This window comes from Acinonyx jubatus, chromosome A3, assembly GCF_027475565.1.
Source record: "Acinonyx jubatus isolate Ajub_Pintada_27869175 chromosome A3, VMU_Ajub_asm_v1.0, whole genome shotgun sequence".
NCBI classification, from domain to species: domain Eukaryota; kingdom Metazoa; phylum Chordata; class Mammalia; order Carnivora; family Felidae; genus Acinonyx; species Acinonyx jubatus.
In genome coordinates, this window is record NC_069388.1 from 63,353,998 (window position 1) to 63,370,575 (window position 16,578).

Genomic DNA, 16,578 nt, shown 5'->3' on the forward strand with positions numbered 1-16,578 from the left:
GTCAGACCTCCAACCGACTGAGCCCCCAAGGCACCCCTAGAGTATGGTGCTTTAGAAAACTCTAGGCTCTCAGGTGTGTTGAAGGCTGGCAGGCAGTTGTACCCCCACTTGGGCCAAGGAGGCCAGAGCAGTGGCATAACCACAGGACTAGACCTGGGAATGAATGAGGTGATCAACAGACTAGATTTCCCTTCCTCAAGAGAGAGATGCAAAACTTCTAAGAAAACAAGCCCAGGGTACAAGTACTGTCACCCACCCTTAGCTGCCCCAATCAAAAATTGTTCCTCTGGCATACTGTTCTGTTCTCATCCTTTGAAAGATATTATGTGTTGTTCATTGAAAGGTGCACCCTCTTTGAAAAGCACAATGTTCCGTGTAAATGCAGGGCGGTGGTGTTGTTATTGTTACCATGATTATTTCTGCAGGGGAAGAAGAGGAGGGGCCGGGGAGCTGAGGTTCCTTCCCTAGCCCCCTCCCTCCTGCCGTGTCTGCTAACTGATCGGCAGGATGCCTCTGCTAGGTGTCGATAGAAGAGTCAGACCAAAAGTATTGTCTGAGGACATCGCGAATAACGCAGGCAGAATGATTCAAAAAGAAATCAATGGTCCTAAAAATAGCAAAGAGACATTACAGAACAACGTCTTAATGGGAAAAAAAGGGGTTGAATGATGTGTTGTATTGTAAAAAATCAAGTGTTTCTAAAATGTCTATACAGAAGTATAAGTGATCAGCTTATAAAAGGGAGAGAAAAGCCTGGTGACATTCAAGCTGAGAAGCCCCTGGACCTCAGACCGTGGCAAAGCCCACTGTGAGAGGACACGCCTTTCCCCTGTTGATTGCAACTTCTTCCTAGTACCCTGGAGGAAAGAGCTGCTGATGAGGAAGGTGGCAATCTTCCCATGGCAAAAATGACCCAGGAAGGACCACGCCGCTAAGAGAAGCTTCATTTGCGTGCATGTGTGCGGACACACACACGTGTGCATGCACACACACACCTGCTCCAGTCTTGGTCGTTGGGTTCATTGTGCTGTATTACACTGTGCTGTATTGAATAGTGTGGGTATTGAATATTTGGGTTCAGCCAAATAGTGGATTTGGCTGAATTGTGCTGAATTCATAATTGTCCTCGGTGTGGGTGTAAAGCAGGTAGATAGTCCTGATTTCAACTTCAACCCAAGGTGGGGGATGGGCCTTCAACCGAGAATCATGAAATTCAAAGAACTGCCAGCTTCCAACGGCTCTTGAGGACTCTCTCTGGCCTTGCTCTCCTGGATAATGACTCAGAACCTCAGAGAAAATGCTGATGGTCGTCCCCAAGAAGAGTGCTCTGGTGGGGCTCTAAGATCCAGCTTTGCATCCTGCCCCACCGTCACCATCTCCCTGTGAGTCCCTGCTGGTCCATTGAAGAAACTGGGTTCAAGTTTATTTGGGAAAGTTACATTTGTATCACGGATCGTGACCATAATGTATTTTTCCAACTCGTGCTCCTGAAGATAATATTCTTGTTTGCTAAAATAATGGAACTTAACTGGTACCAGTAACCTAATGGCCAAAATAGGGTTGGGATATTTTATTGGCAAGATGCAGGGTATATGGCTGCCTCTGTGGAGAGGCTTTTCAAAGGTGCAACGTGGACAACTTTCATGTCAATTAGGAAGCTTTTGGATTCCAGTAACAGAAGATCTGACTAACTGTAGTTTACTGATAAGGATAATTGTTTATTTAGAGATTAGTGGTCCCAAGTTTGGTTTAGCAACTCAGTACGGTCATCAGGGGACCAGGCTGTTTGCATTCTTATCCCACTGTCTTGAACTTCTTGGCTTTTGTCCTCAAGCTTCTTGTCTCATGGTTGCAGGATGACTGCCATTGGTCCTTAGATCAAGAACATGCAAGGAAAGATAAAAGGGGGCAAATGGTTTTTTTCCTTGTGCTGCTCTTTTGTCATGGAGAAAATTTTCCCTTAGAAACCCCAGCAGATTTCCCACCATAGAAGGTCTCAGGCTCTGAGCTCACGCACAGGCTTCTTCCACTTACTACCTATGTGAGTCTGGGAAAGTTCTGTGTCTCTATTTCAATGCCCATACAATCATAACGGTAACAGTGCTTATCTCTGAGGATTGACTGAGTCAATACATACAAAGGTCTTAGAACACTGCCTAGTACATAGCAAGTATTTAAAACATATTAGCCATTATTTTTAGTAATCTTGTCATCATGCTCATTATCATTTCCTTGGCCAGATCTGGGTCATATGCTCAAGAGTGTCTCCCAACTCAGAGGTAATGAAGTTAGTCACCAGCTGGAATTTGAGTCTTTAAGAGTCCTTTATTAACAACCTAACATCACGGGCAAAAAAAGACACCTTAAGCATTTGACTTCTAATAACCTTAGCCCAGGAATTTGCTGCTCAGATAATGTTCCTGGGAATGAGGCTGGAGGGAAAGAGATGAGAGAGAAGTCTCTGGGAGGTCAGGTGAGGACAGCGAAGCTCAGAGGCCCTGTGGTCAAACTGGCCAACTTTACAGTTTTGTCCAGAGTGACAGAAGCATTTCAGAGGGTACACTGTCACATGACTGTGACTATTCTCGGCAGTTACAAGGACAGTACAATTCCAACTTTGACATTGATCCAGAAGATCATAGGAGGCCAGAGAGACCCAAAGACATGATTTCCTGGATCCTCACTGGCATAAATCTTATTAAGCCAACCATGTCAATTTCCTTAAAAGCAAAGGCCACCAATTTGACATTCTTTTGCCCACCCCACAGCACCTTAAATAGTACTAGGCACAAACATCATAAGCTTTCAACATTGACTGGTTGCTTGATGTGCACATTCTTCCAAATAATAGCCAATGTCCTGGGTTTCTAAGGAGGGTAACTGGTGCATTAGAGGCACCCAGACAACACTATCTACCAGGTGGGTGCTCCTTTTGATTTCTTGGGAGTTGAGGGGGAAAAGATAGTGAAGAAACACCAATATGCCAGACGCTGCTAACATTATTTGTTCGTTTCTCACAACAATCCTAGAACTAGGAGGTATCATGATGCCCATTTGTAGGTAAGGAAGCTGAGGCTCAGAAAAGTAGTTATCTGACCTGGTAAGTGGTTGATACGTGGCACAGCCAAGGTGTGCTGTTTTCTATAGGTGTTCCCTGGATGGAAAGGCAAGGGATCTCAAGTTTGCAGCAGGGATACGAGTAGAAACCTATTTCTCTGTGCTCCGAAGTCATGGGTGTTTCAGCCAGGGAGATGGCGGCCAGGGCACAGGCTGTTCAGGAGCCCCGTGAGCTCAATTTAAAAAAAAAATTTTTTTAACATTTATTCACTTTTTGAGAGTCAGAGAGAGACACAGCATGAGTGGGGGAGAGGCAGAGAGAGAGGGAGACACAGACTCTGAAGCAGGCTCCAGGTTCTGAGCTTTCGGCACAAAACCTGATGCGGGGCTCGAACTAATTGACTGCGAGATTATGACCTGAGCTGAAGTCGGACACTTAACCAACTGAGCCACCCAGGCGCCCCCTAAAATCTGATGTTGGTGTGCCCCTCTCCCCAGCACCAGCCTCATCCACAATCACCAAATGGGTAGTCCTACCCCTGGTGCCCATGCGCATGTCTCCAGTTGTTCATATCTTAGACTCAACATGTGGTCAGTGCGCAGCTTGGCCCCCAGGTCTGCAGGATGAAAACCAGCCACTGTCTCTGCAAGTAGACACTGGGTTGCACTCCAGCCCAATCCATCCCTCCCCAGATTGTAGCAAGCAAATCAATTGGGTGGAATTGATTTCCTCCGTAACACAAGAGTTTCAGAAAACAGCAGACATAGACCAGGCCCTGATGACTGGTTTGCGGGTGATTCAATCAGACAGAAACTCAGGATGTTTGAGTGGTGATTTTAGGAAATATCCTCCCTCTTCCCTGGAGTGAATGAAGAATATATTGCCTTCATTGCTTCTGCAGCCATCTTGTGGCCATGAGGGAAGTTGGCCTGTGCCGACACACAGAGGAAGGTAAAGCCAAGAGAAGTGCAGAGAAATACAGTTGATGCCCTAATGAAACTGCATCAAAGCCCACCTTCTCTGGGCTTGATATGAAACAATAAATCCAAGTCATTTTTCAGCTGGTTTGATAGGTTTATGTTTTCTGCTTGCAACCCAAAGCACCCTAGCCAATATACCCCTGCTCTCCTCTCTATACTATCCTATCCACTTTGGATAGTAAGTAGGTTCCATCTGACGGATGAGTCATTTCCAGTTCACAGCTACTATATGGGAAAATGGGTAAAAAGGGACAGGCTCTCGGAGGGACAGGGATTCCCTCTCTTTATTACTATGAACTGAAAAGAAGGCAGTTGTAGGCAGTTGTCTGTCACCTGGGATGGTCCAAGAAGCCAGGTGCAGGGAACCTAGGCAAGACATTTGTGAAGAGGTGCTAATCTTTGCAGACAGGGTGAATTTTCCTCACCACTCTGGCAGGAGTGAACGAGATAGCTGTGTCGGCTGCTTGAATTCCACACACTTTTTATGTTTGTTGCCCTTTTGTCCTCTTTCTTTTCCTTTTAATTTCTTTTAATGTTTACTTATTTTTGAGAGAGAGAGCGTGTGCGAGAGCGAGCAGGGGAGGGGCAGAGAGAGAGGGAGACACAGAATCCAAAGCAGGCTCCAGGCTCTGAGCTGTCAGCACAGAGCCCCACGCGGGGCTCGACCTCAGGGACCGTGAGATCACGACCTGAGCCAAAGTAGGATGCTTAATGGACAGAGCCGCCCAGGCGCCCATTGTCTTCTTTCACATTTATGGAAGTCTTTGGGGGTGCTCCCACCTATCTCGGCTCTGCCAATGGGTAGAGCGCGAAGCTATATGGTGAATTGCCCTCAGCATCCATTTCTGTTTCTTTCTTGACAAACTGGAGAGGCTGAAAATCCAAACAGTATAGACCTCTTTGCAGCTAGGATTCTGAGGGTCAGTCACACCCTGCCAATTACGTGCCCTCTCGCGGGATCTGGCAGGTGAAGCGGGGAGTGATGCATCTTCCTTCCTTTGGCTGTTGCTCCTGGCGAGCACAGTCAGAAATATTGGGCTTCTCGGCACAGATCCCCCGTATCCCATGCGGAGGTGAGAGGCAGATGTGTCAGAGGGGGCTCCCTGATTCCTGGCTTGTACCTCGATCGTGTGTCCTTGGACTGATTCCAGTGCTAGTCTCCCCATCCCCGCCTCTTGGGTAGTGGCAGGAGCAGGTGCTCCCTAGAAGGTCAGTGCTGGGATGATGTTCTCGGAGTTCCTGGAGCCAGCCAGAACCGGTGGCTCCTGCAGCCTAGTGGCCTCGTATTTAACCCTGTGCGCAATACTTCCCTGCTTAAAATCTGCAAGAGGGCTTATGTTTCCCACATCTCAGCTCTGTCTGACATGGGCAACGAAGGCGAACATACTGTTCCTGCTGAGGACAGAGCATCGAAGGGCAGAAGCACTCCTTGGAGCCCACATGGAATTTAGTGGGACAGAATTCGTGTTGCGAGGTCAGCTGGCCGGTTCTCCTTCTTGGGCTAAATCGTTGGAGGTCTAGATTGTGCTCACTGAGCAAGACTCCATCCTCTTACACAAAATAGAGTCACTATGTCATGCAGTTTGCTGCCTGTGTAGCACTCTCTGCATGTCCTCAGTCCTCACATCCTGTCGCTCTGACGGGAGTAAGAAGCAAGCCTGATATTATAATCCCCATTTTCCCATTTTCCCAATGTTCAGAGAGTGTGATCCAACAGACCCTGATAAATAGTTCACCAGTGTTCCAAAATGTCAGATCTTCCAAAGGCTGCAATTCCACCATTAGAGACTCATTTCTCCTGGATTAAACACTGGTCTTTACTGGTTCTTCTTTCGAAATCAGATTATCTAGGATTGAGGGCCATACATGGAGTTCCTGACGTGCCACTATAAATGAGTTCATAGTTTGACTCCCAATAAAAGGGATGTGGCATCATCGGGGGGCCTGGCTGGCTCAGTCAGTACAGCGTGCAATTCTTAATTTCAGGGTCATCAGTTCAAGCCCCACCTTGGGGATAGACTTAATTTATGGGGGGAAAAAAGGAGGGACGTGGCATCACGGAGGCACTTGATGCCCACAGGGTGGGGAGTGGGAGATGAGTCTGAGAAGGCACTTGCCAGGGGAGGAAGCAAACGATGCCGGTGATATTTCTTGGACACCATATAATGTTTCTAATGACCACCCCTGCTGTCACACATCTCTTCTCTTCAGGGTGGGAGAAGGTCACAGATCTGCGGTAGGAACAACCACTGCAGCCAGAGGGGTGAGGGGTGGATCTGAGAGTGAAACTGGCACAGCAACCGGCCTCCTTCCTTTGCCAGGAAACTTGGCAGGATCGGGGCCCTAAAACACCCTGTGTGGTCTGGGCTTTGCCAGAGACCCTGGAGCTACAGCGGCAGAATTCCCCGACTAGGTAGAGAGGAGACGGCTAGGGAGGATTTACTTTGTCAGCGGTTTACTGGATGATTTCCCCATGCTCAGACAAGGATATCAATCGGAGCAGGCTCGCCTGTCTCCAGCGGGCCTGACCCTTCCTGCGAGCTGCAGACCAGCGGTGTTTGCCCTGGGCACCGCTGTCCTGCCCCCCCCCCCCCCCCCCAGCACAGCTGACAGAGAGAACTCACGGGAGACAGCCCAGAGCCACCCGGGAGACGCTAACCCAGGAAGATAGGAGTGCGGAACGCATCCCCAGGTTGAAGCCAGCCGAAACTTCCTTCCCCCCTTTGTTAATGCTTTCCACAGGAGGCGCCGGGCTCAGGGGTGACTCGCAAAAGCATTTGATGGGAAGAGGTGACACCTCATCTGAAATGCCTTCACCGAGTTTCTGAAGTTGACGGGAGCGTCGGGAAGTGAGGCCGATAAAGTCCGCTGTCCCCTCCAAGCGGGCTAATCAGACGTGAAGTCTTGGCGAGAGATAACCAGGTTATAAGAGAGCCAAAATGACATCACATCAACTCCACTTCAGATCCTGTACACACCGGTGCCTATCACCGCTCCAGGTGGCTGGCTTCCTCCACACACGAGAGGTATTTTCAGACCGGGACATCTGTCCCCCGCGCGCCCTGTAGCTGTCACTCTGGGGTATGCTGGGAACATGTTTGTCAGCATGTGTAAAGCCACACACGTTAAAGGGAGGCCACTCTGGAGATGAAGTGGGCTTTGTACTCTGCCCTCCTTCCCCACGCCGGCATCGGTAACAGAAAGACCTTGCCCTGGGCACCAGAGACAGAGGCCAGGGCGGGTGCCTTCCGGAACCTTCCCCGAGAGAATCGGACCGGGCTTTCCATCAGAAGAGTTGTTCGCATCAGCGACGAATTCCAAAAAAGTGTATTCGCTTCAGGAGGAAGTGGCTGGCATAGAACCCTCACCACCGGTTTGCGGAGACCATTGGTGGCCCGTACTTTGAGGATGAGGAAAAGAAACAAAGGACAACGGGCGTGGGTTTGGAGGCAGCTGTGAATGCCATATCTGTTTAATTATAGCTCCCTCTTTAGCTGACATGGGTCCTTTCCTCCTCGAATGAAAACATCCAAGCAACTTGAAATGTAACAGGGAAAAATGTTCTCTGTTCTGCTCCCTACCTTGTATCCTGGCTCAGGGCACGGGCACCAGCCCACTTGGAGCCTTTTTTCACCAGATAGTTTATGTGTCATGCAAGAGTTGCCTGCATGACACAGATAACTCGGGGAACAGCACAAAGTAAATGAGATGCATTAGTGCCTGGATGGGAACTGAAGATATAAGTTCTCAGAACTTCTTGTTTAATTTATAGACATGGCTTTCCCTCCTGTGCTTAAGATTTCAAAATAGTAATCATATTCTGAAGAGGAGATATTCCCACTCCAGGTACTAATATCAATATGTAAAAGAAAATCATTAACTCGCTGTACCTCTCAGCAGCACCTATTATATGTCAACAAGCTAACTGAGGTGATAAAACAAACTGTTAGTGGAAATTTAATTACCAGCCATTGAGATTTGGGCAAGGACCGAGGATTCTAGATTCATTACTCTGGCACCGGAGGCTGCTTGAAGCAGCCATCCGCCCGGAACGAACATTTTTAATAGGTGTTTTCCTTCCCACTAAAAAATCAGAGCACCAAAGGCCAATCGGAAACTTTTCAAATCCAGTTCCTTAGGGAGAGCCAGGGTGAGGTGGAGTGGAGGCCCGAGCAAAAAGAAAATAAAACGGTCCGTTTCCAAGCGCTTGCCTGGTCAACTTCGGGGATGATTGGGGCCTGTGAGGTCATTTCGTAAGCGGTTTCTGCACATTTAATTCTGTCCGATTCCTGGCCAATGGCCACTTTTCAAGCTGGCGTGATTTGTCATTTATAATATGATAAATAAAACAGGGTCCCACTCTCTGTGAAGCTGGCTAAGCTGTGTTCCCTTCTCCAGATACCCGAGCTGGGCTTGTCTTGCCCCCCCCCCCCCACCCAGTCCCACCGCAAAGAACCCCTTAATAGTGCCCTTACCCACCACCTTCATTCACCTTGGGTATGAGCCCGGGCACAGTATCTGGCAAGTGAACGGTGTTCAGTAAAAGGTTTAGTGTATGATAGATGCCAGTTGGACTCTGATGTCCCCTGGAAGCCCCTTGCTCCAAGATCTGGGTACAAAAGGCATGAAGCCACACCGATTCCCAGTCACAAGTCCTCTCACAAAATGTGTGCAGATTCCTTTATTTTTATTTTTAACATTTATTTATTTTTGAGAGACAGAGAGAGACAGAGCATGAGTGGGGGAGGGGCAGAGAGAGGCAGGGACACAGAATCCAAAGCAGGCTCCAGGCTCTGAGCTGTCAGCACAGAGCCCTATGCGAGGCTTGAACTCACGGACCGCAAGATCATGACCCGAGCCAGAGTCGGACGCTTAACTGACTGAGCCACCCAGGCGCCCCTACAAAATGTGTGCAGATTCTTGGAGGGGGTGCTTATCGAGGCGACTTCAAGTTCAGAGTCTTGCCTGCGTCCCATATGTCAACCCTAGAATGAAACTCGGCCACCGTTTCAGTTTTATAAAGAAAAAGTTGTTCATATCAAGCAATTTTTTAAATGGTTATTTATTTTTGAGAGGGAGAGACAGAGCATGGTGGGAGGGAGGGGCAGAGAGAGAAGGAAACACAGAATTTGAAGCAGGCTCCAGGTTCTGAGCTGTCAGCTCAGAGCCCCATGCGGGGCCTGAACTCATGAGCCGTGAGATCCTGACCTGAGCCCAAGTCCGACGCTTAACCCACTGAGCCACCCAGGCGCCCCATATCAAGTATTTTTGAATTGGTGGGTTTTCATGAAATCAGAGGGTCATGAAGTTGTACGTCGGGGGGATCGCAGGTCTGAGCCCTCCACCAGCTTGCTTCTTCGCTCCGTTGCTGCTTCCCACCCCCCAGTTCCCCTCCTTTCATTATGCAGAATTGAGCCAACCTGCATTGGGGTGGGGCGACAGGTAATAGAGTGATCAACCTTCCTGGTTTGGCTGGATCTGAGGGGTTTCCTGAGGGGCAGGACTTTCAGTACTAAAACTAGGACCACAAAGTGGATGGTTGGTCCCCTTCAAGGAAACGACCGTCCCAGCACAGAGAGTGCAAGCTATTGAGAAATGACACATTCTCTTCTTCCTTATACTACGGTCCTCCTCCTTTGCTCACCCGGAATGGCCCCTTATAGATCACTGTTCTCAATCTTAGCTATAGCATAGAATCATCTGCAGAGATTTAAAATATCTCGGTGTCCAGGCCACATCAAAGAACACTTGAATCAAAAGCTCTGGGAATAGGACCTAGGCCATAGCGCTTTTTAGAGTTTTCTAGATGATTCCAATGTGCAACCAAGGGTGAAAACCAATGCATAGGGAGAAATGACTTCAGGGAGCTCTTAAGGTTGGGCTCCTTTGGCTGTGTCTATTCAGCAGCCTGAACTACCTGAAAAGCCTCAAAAGGAGTCCACGTTTTGGTAAAATGAATGACGTCCAAATGTGTTGTGAATCTATCTGACTCTACTGTCTACATTTTCTCCAGTCTCATTAAAACAGCTAAACTTGTTTTTATCACTTCCTTTCTCCCTTCTTAAAGAAACTCTTAGGCTTGCAAGTTTCTTGGTAGGTGGCTCGGACTGATTGACATCTGAGGCTTTCCAAATGCAAATGACATGACCCCAAGGCCCTACCACTGGGGACATTTTGTAAAGAGAGGTGAGGCTGCACTAAAAATATGTATTTAGCTACCTAGATGACCTTGACAAGCTCAGGTAACCCTGGTCTGATTATCCATCTGAAGACTGAGGCTAAATAATCTTATCAGTCCCTTCCTAAGAAGGACTTCTGAGTTCTGGGTCTGTAAGTTCTCTTTAAGCAATTCCACTTAAGATCCCAAGATTTGACATTCCTGCCTCAGGACTTTTTAAGCAGAGAGAAATCTCTACCTTTGGTTCTGTCTCCGAAAACCTCACTAATGTTTCTGCTGCCGCTGCTGTGGTTAGAGGTACCAAGAGAAATTTCTATTCAAGTCAGCTGAGTCTATGTGGAGACTGCAGGTCTCTGTGCCTCAGTTTCCTCACCTGATACATGGAGGTGAGGGACGGGGAAAAGAGAAAAGGGTTGTGATGGGGACAAAGCTGTGTCGCTCATATGTTAATTTCACAAACATTGATTGTATCCTTACTATGTGGGCAAAGATGAGTAAGACAAGGTCCTTGCCTTCAAGGGGCTTATAATCTAGTAGATACCTAGTAAGAGCTATCAAAGGGCTCTGTATGGTGAAGTATACTATATAAAGTTAAGACGTAGTGGTGTCATTGAAAGGAAGCCTTCGGAAGCTGATGTCATTATGTTCAACCAGACCAACTGAATTGAATCCAAGTCAGTAGAATAGAGTGGCTTATCTTTTTTTTTTTTAAGTAATCTCTACACCCAAAATGGGGCTTGAACTCACAACCTTGAGATCAAGAGTCATACACTCCACCAACTGAGCCAGCCAGGCACCCCTAGAGCTGTGCTGGTAACATTATTTAAAAGAGGAAATATTTAGCATTCACTGAGTGTCTAAAGAATTTGCAACCCCTTGCTGGTGTCTGGCATGTGGCTAATGCTGCGTAACTCTTCACTGCGGCCTCCAGTTGAGAGCGTCTAAAACAGTGCCTGACACCATTGTGCCCATTTCACAGATGAGCAATCTGAGGCAAGGAATAAAGAAAAGTTGATAGCCTGAGAAGACAGCTCCAGAGGGAAGTTCTTCTAACTTTCCAGGGCAGCATCCCCGGGCTTTACAGAACTTCCTCTTCCTCAGTTTCCTTTTTCAATCTGGAGAGACCGCAGGCCCTTTGCACTATTAATTCACTATTAATTTGCGTTTGTTCTTCCGTCTTTCTTCACTATCCTGCCTCTTCCTGACATTCAAGCAACTTCTTGATATTGAGGTCTCAGCTCAGAGGTCACCTGCCCAGAGGGACCAGGCTCGATTAGACGTGCTGGTTCATCTCTATTAAATTTTCTTTTACGGTCGTCATAGCACCTATTTTCTGGGCTTCATAGCAATTCTCCTGATCATTCGTTTGTGCGTTGTCTTCTTCTCTTGCTAAAATGGAACCTCCATGAAAATAGGATTTGGTCTCAGTAGTGACTCTATCCATTACGCCTGAAACACTGTTTGGTACGTAGCAGGTGCTCAATAAAAATGTGTTGAATTAATCAATATGTTTGCATTCTCTCTGAGATACTGGTGATGGGAAGGCTAGCACGGGAGAATGGAAATGTCTCAACTCTCACAGCTAGGCTGGTCAGCTGCTCTCTCGGTACCTTAGCTTTCTTGGCTATAAAACCCAACGGACGACCCGGGGATGGAGGCATTGTGGACCAAATGAGAAATCTGTGGTGAAAGTGCTCTGACCAGAGAAAGCACGAGTTAAGTGGGAGACGTTATTATCTTCCGCCATCTGCTTTACTTTAATCTTTTTTTCCCTCTGTAAGCGGACCTATTGATTGCAGCTTGCTGCAGGAAGCTCTCACTGTCTAATTACTGCCCCAGCTCAGCCTGTCACCGTGTCCTCCACAGTCAGCACGTCCTGACACTGACCCCTGATACCACAGCCCTTTGCAGATCAGCCGCTTCTGGCACTCTGCGCCCGGCACAGAGGAGGCAGGTCTGGCCCTGCCGGCTGTAAGGGGGTCTGCTCTCCTCTCTGGGGGGAGCTGAAGCCCCCAGCGAGGCAGGCAGCTGGGGAGGGGCAAGGATACAGGTGCTGCGGCAGCCAAGGCCAGTGGGAACACAGCCCTTCCCTGGAGCCACAGGCCTGCAGCCGCACAGTGTGTCCATTGCACACAGTTTTGACCATTCTCAGGTTCTGGGTTCTGAGAGAATGTTCCCTGCCAATTCTTTCTGGCCTGACATATTATTAGTTGTGGCGGGGTGGGGGGGAGGGGGGAGGGGGTAGGACAACCAATCTTTTCTAATGCTGGGCAATAATGATTCCTTTCGCATAAATTGTAGAAAGTTTCAGAACATCCAGGGTATTTTCACATACATTACTTCCCCTGACACTCACAACCCTGTTGTGGTTAATCTTTCTTTCTTTCTTCTTCTTCTTTTTTTTTTTTTAATAGGAATGGGACTGTGGTCTTGAGAACTGAGGGTGTGATTTTCCCAGGTTCAAACAGTCAACTAGTGAAGAGGGGAATGAGAATTCTGGTTTTCTCACTCCCCATCCAGACTTATAGCGTAGTCCCTCCCAGGGCTGACTCTGGCTGTGCACAAATAACGGGAGTTAAAAACAGTGCTTGAGAAAAACTCCCAGAAGGTATCAGGACTTTTAAAGTGCTTTTAAAGAAGCAAATGCTTTTGGGGCACTTGGGTGGCTCAGTCAGTTAAGCGTCCAACTTGGGCTCAGGTCATGATCTCACGGTTTGTGAGTTCAAGCCCCGCATCAGGCTCTGCGCTGACAGCTTGGAGCTTGGAACCTGCTTTGGATTCTCTGTCTCCCTCTCTTTCTGCCCCTCTGCCAGTTGTGCTCTGTCTCTCTCTCTCTTAAAAAACAAAAACAAAACAACAACAACAACAACAACAACAACAAAACCAAAATGCTTTTTTGGCCAGCAAAGGACACGGAGATGTGCCAGAAATAACATCTCAGTTTTGTGTCTGTCATTTAGAAGAGAGGGGGTGAAAAAGATACAAGCAAACAGCACAAGTTTTCTGGGTTTTGTTTTAATTCTTTTCTTTTCTTTAAGTTTTTTAAAAATGTTTTTATTTATTTTTGAGGGAGAAAGAGAGGATGAGTAGGGGAGAAGCAGAGAGAGAGGGAGGCAGAGGATCCAAAGTGGGTTCTGCACTGACAGCAGAGAGCCCGACAGGGGGCTTGAACTCATCAGCCGTGACATCATGACCTGAGCCCAAGTTGGAAGCCTAACTAACTGAGCCACCCAGGCACACCTTGTTTTAATTCTTAAATAAACCACAATTTTGTCTTGGATTCAACCCCTGTAGAAATAACTGAATCAAGTAAACCTCAGACTAGGACAGTGCCATATAGAAGGTGCTTGGCAAATACTTGTTGAATGAATACATGAATATTGACCTAGATTATAAATAACCTGTGCTAGCTTTCATCACTGATCTTAATGAAAAAGAAATCATTCTTATCAGATACAGATTCATGAGGTGCTCTAAGATAGTGGGGTATTGCTTTACTTTATAGTTTAAAAGATGTTTCTTGGGGCGCCTGGGTGGCTCAGTAGGTTGAGCATCCGACTTCGGCTCAGGTCATGATCTCGCAGTCTGTGGGTTCGAGCCCCGCATCAGGCTCTGTGCCGACAGCTTGGAGCCTGGAGCCTGTTTCAGATTCTGTGTCTCCCTCTCTCTGACCCTCCCCTGTTCATGCTCTGTCTCTCTCTCTCTCAAAAAAATAAATAAACGTTAAAAAAAATTTTTTAAATAAAAAAAGAAAAGATATTTCTTGTACAATATCTCAATTGATCCTCCAATAGCCCTAGGAAATATGTGATTTTATAGATGAGGAGACTGAGGTCTGGAGAAATCGATTGTTTGCCCAAGATCAGAAAGATAGTAGGTGGCCATGTCCATTTCTTACAAGACAGTGGACTAGACCCTCTGATCAACCTTCCCAATGAGAACAGCTATATGTTCTGGATAAAATAAAAAGAAAATTTTAAATGTACTAATGAGGTGGAAAGAAATTAAAGAATATTCAAGCCAAAAACCAGATGAAAGTAAAAATTCAGAGAAATAACTTAAGTACTGATGTTGGCTTTGACCTTGAAGGCATTTGCCAAATCACGTAAAATTTGGTTTCGGTTTTCACAGCCTCACAGAGCAAGGGGGAAAGAAGAAAAAGTCTAGGGCTTATCTAAGGTGGGGGATATAGTAAAGATCCCTGTGCATAAATCTGAGACCCCCAAATTATGCTTCATGTGTAAAGATAAATGAAAAGTAACCTATACTTTATTTCTACTATGGGAACTACAAAGAAAATTACATACATCAAATTTTGACCCTAAACAGAGGGAAGAATTATTCTGAGAATTTATAACCATATCCAGCTTTTTGTAGGCTTGCACATCGAATTCCCACTCCCTGGGTGGCCCAAAAAGCCTCAAGTTAAAATTTGGAGGAAGTGAATCTGAATTATCAATGGTCCCAGGCACCTAGGAAGTAAGATGCTACCTCTCTGGAGGAATTTTAATCCAAACCTCAAAGAATTCCCATAGATAAAATTTGAAAGCAAGAAACTCACAGTCAAAAATCATTAAGCATTCAAGGAAGCAAAGTACCATTAGCAAGAGTCAGCAAACAACAAAATTGAACCCACGAAGACATCAGATGTGGAAATGACCAAATATAAATATAAAACATTATGTTTAATGCATTTAAAGGAATAAAGGAAAGGATTAAAAGCATGACCAGAAGTAAGAGGCTATAAAAATGCCCAAGCAGACTGGAAAAGAATTCCAACAGGATTTTTATCTAAATAAATAAGTAAATAAGTAAATAAATAAAATTGCTGAAATTAAAATATCAATAGATGGATTCAACAGAAGATTAGACACACTGAATATGCTACTAGACAACTAGAATATAGATCTGAAAAAAAAAAAGATCCAGAATGCAGCTCAGGAAGACAAAAAGAAGGATGATGTCAAAGAAATGTAGCTTCATATAGGATTGAGTGAATATGTTTACACATATCTCAAGACAATTTATAGAGGAGGAGGAGAAGAAGAGGGCAGAGGTAATATTTGAAAAGATAAGAATTTTCCATAGATTCTGAGCCCCCCAAATGCTAAGAAAGATAAATAAAAGATAATATTAAGTGGCAGTGAAGGGCCCAATACGTAGTATAACTTGCAGAGATATTTGGGTCCCTGACATTTGTTCTAGGTTCATATCACAGGTTTAAAACCAAGCTGGGAGTGACTAGGAAGGATTATCTTCATACACAAGCATACTATATTATACTGTACTGAACTTTGTGGTCATACCGTATATTGTATGTATAACACCAACATTGTACATGAGATTGAGCTTGGAAAGGGAAGATATTGTTCCAAAGAGTCTGACGTGACTCTCTCTCACTTAAAACTGCCATCTACGACAAGATACTCTCATGAAAACTAGTGTCCAGAAGCTTACACCTCTGTCTCTCTCTGCTGTGTATTCTCACTGCACTGACTTCCATTCATATTTTTTTTTATTTATTCAAAAATGATTTTTAATGTTTTATTTATTTTTGAGGGACAGAGAGAGACAGCATGAGTGGGGGAGGAGCAGAGAGAGAGAGAGGAAGTCACAGAATCTGAAGCAGGCTCCAGGCTCTGAGCTGTCAGCACAAAGCCTGGCACGGGGCTTGAACCCACAAACTGTGAGATCATAACCTGAGTCGAAGTCGGATGCCCAGTCTACTGAAACACCCAGGTGCCCCCCCATCCATATTTTTTAGGTAACCAGACATCTTCTGAATTATCCAAGCCTGTATCTGATTTCTTTATCAATCTGAACCTACTGCTAATGTTTATCAATACAGATCAATACGTGGTCATGCATATATACCCATGCATATCACACTGCAATCACAGAACACAAAAGACAAAGAGAAAATCTTAAAGGCAGTCAGAGAAGAAACATCATTTTCCAAAGGATGATCATTGAAATGGCAACTGGCTTCCCAGTAACAATTGGTGCCAGAAGATATTGGGAAAACAATCTTCAATGTATTGAAAGAAAATACTTAGCAACCTAAAGCCCTATACTTAGGGGAAAAAATACATTTCAAAGCATTTTCAGATGAACGAATTTTTTTACTAACAGGTCCTCACTAAGGAAAAGTAGCAAATACTGAAAGATAAAATGGTACAATTCCAAAAATTGTGGAAATCAGCTAAAGTAGTTCTTAGAAGGAAATGTTTAACCTTAGATAATGATGCTAGAGATGGGGAATTAAGAATTAAGGAGCTAAGCATCTGACTTGGAAACGTAGCCAAGGCCAGGGATCCCACTTTAACCTGCTGCGTTGCCATAGTCTGAGAGAACCACGTCAA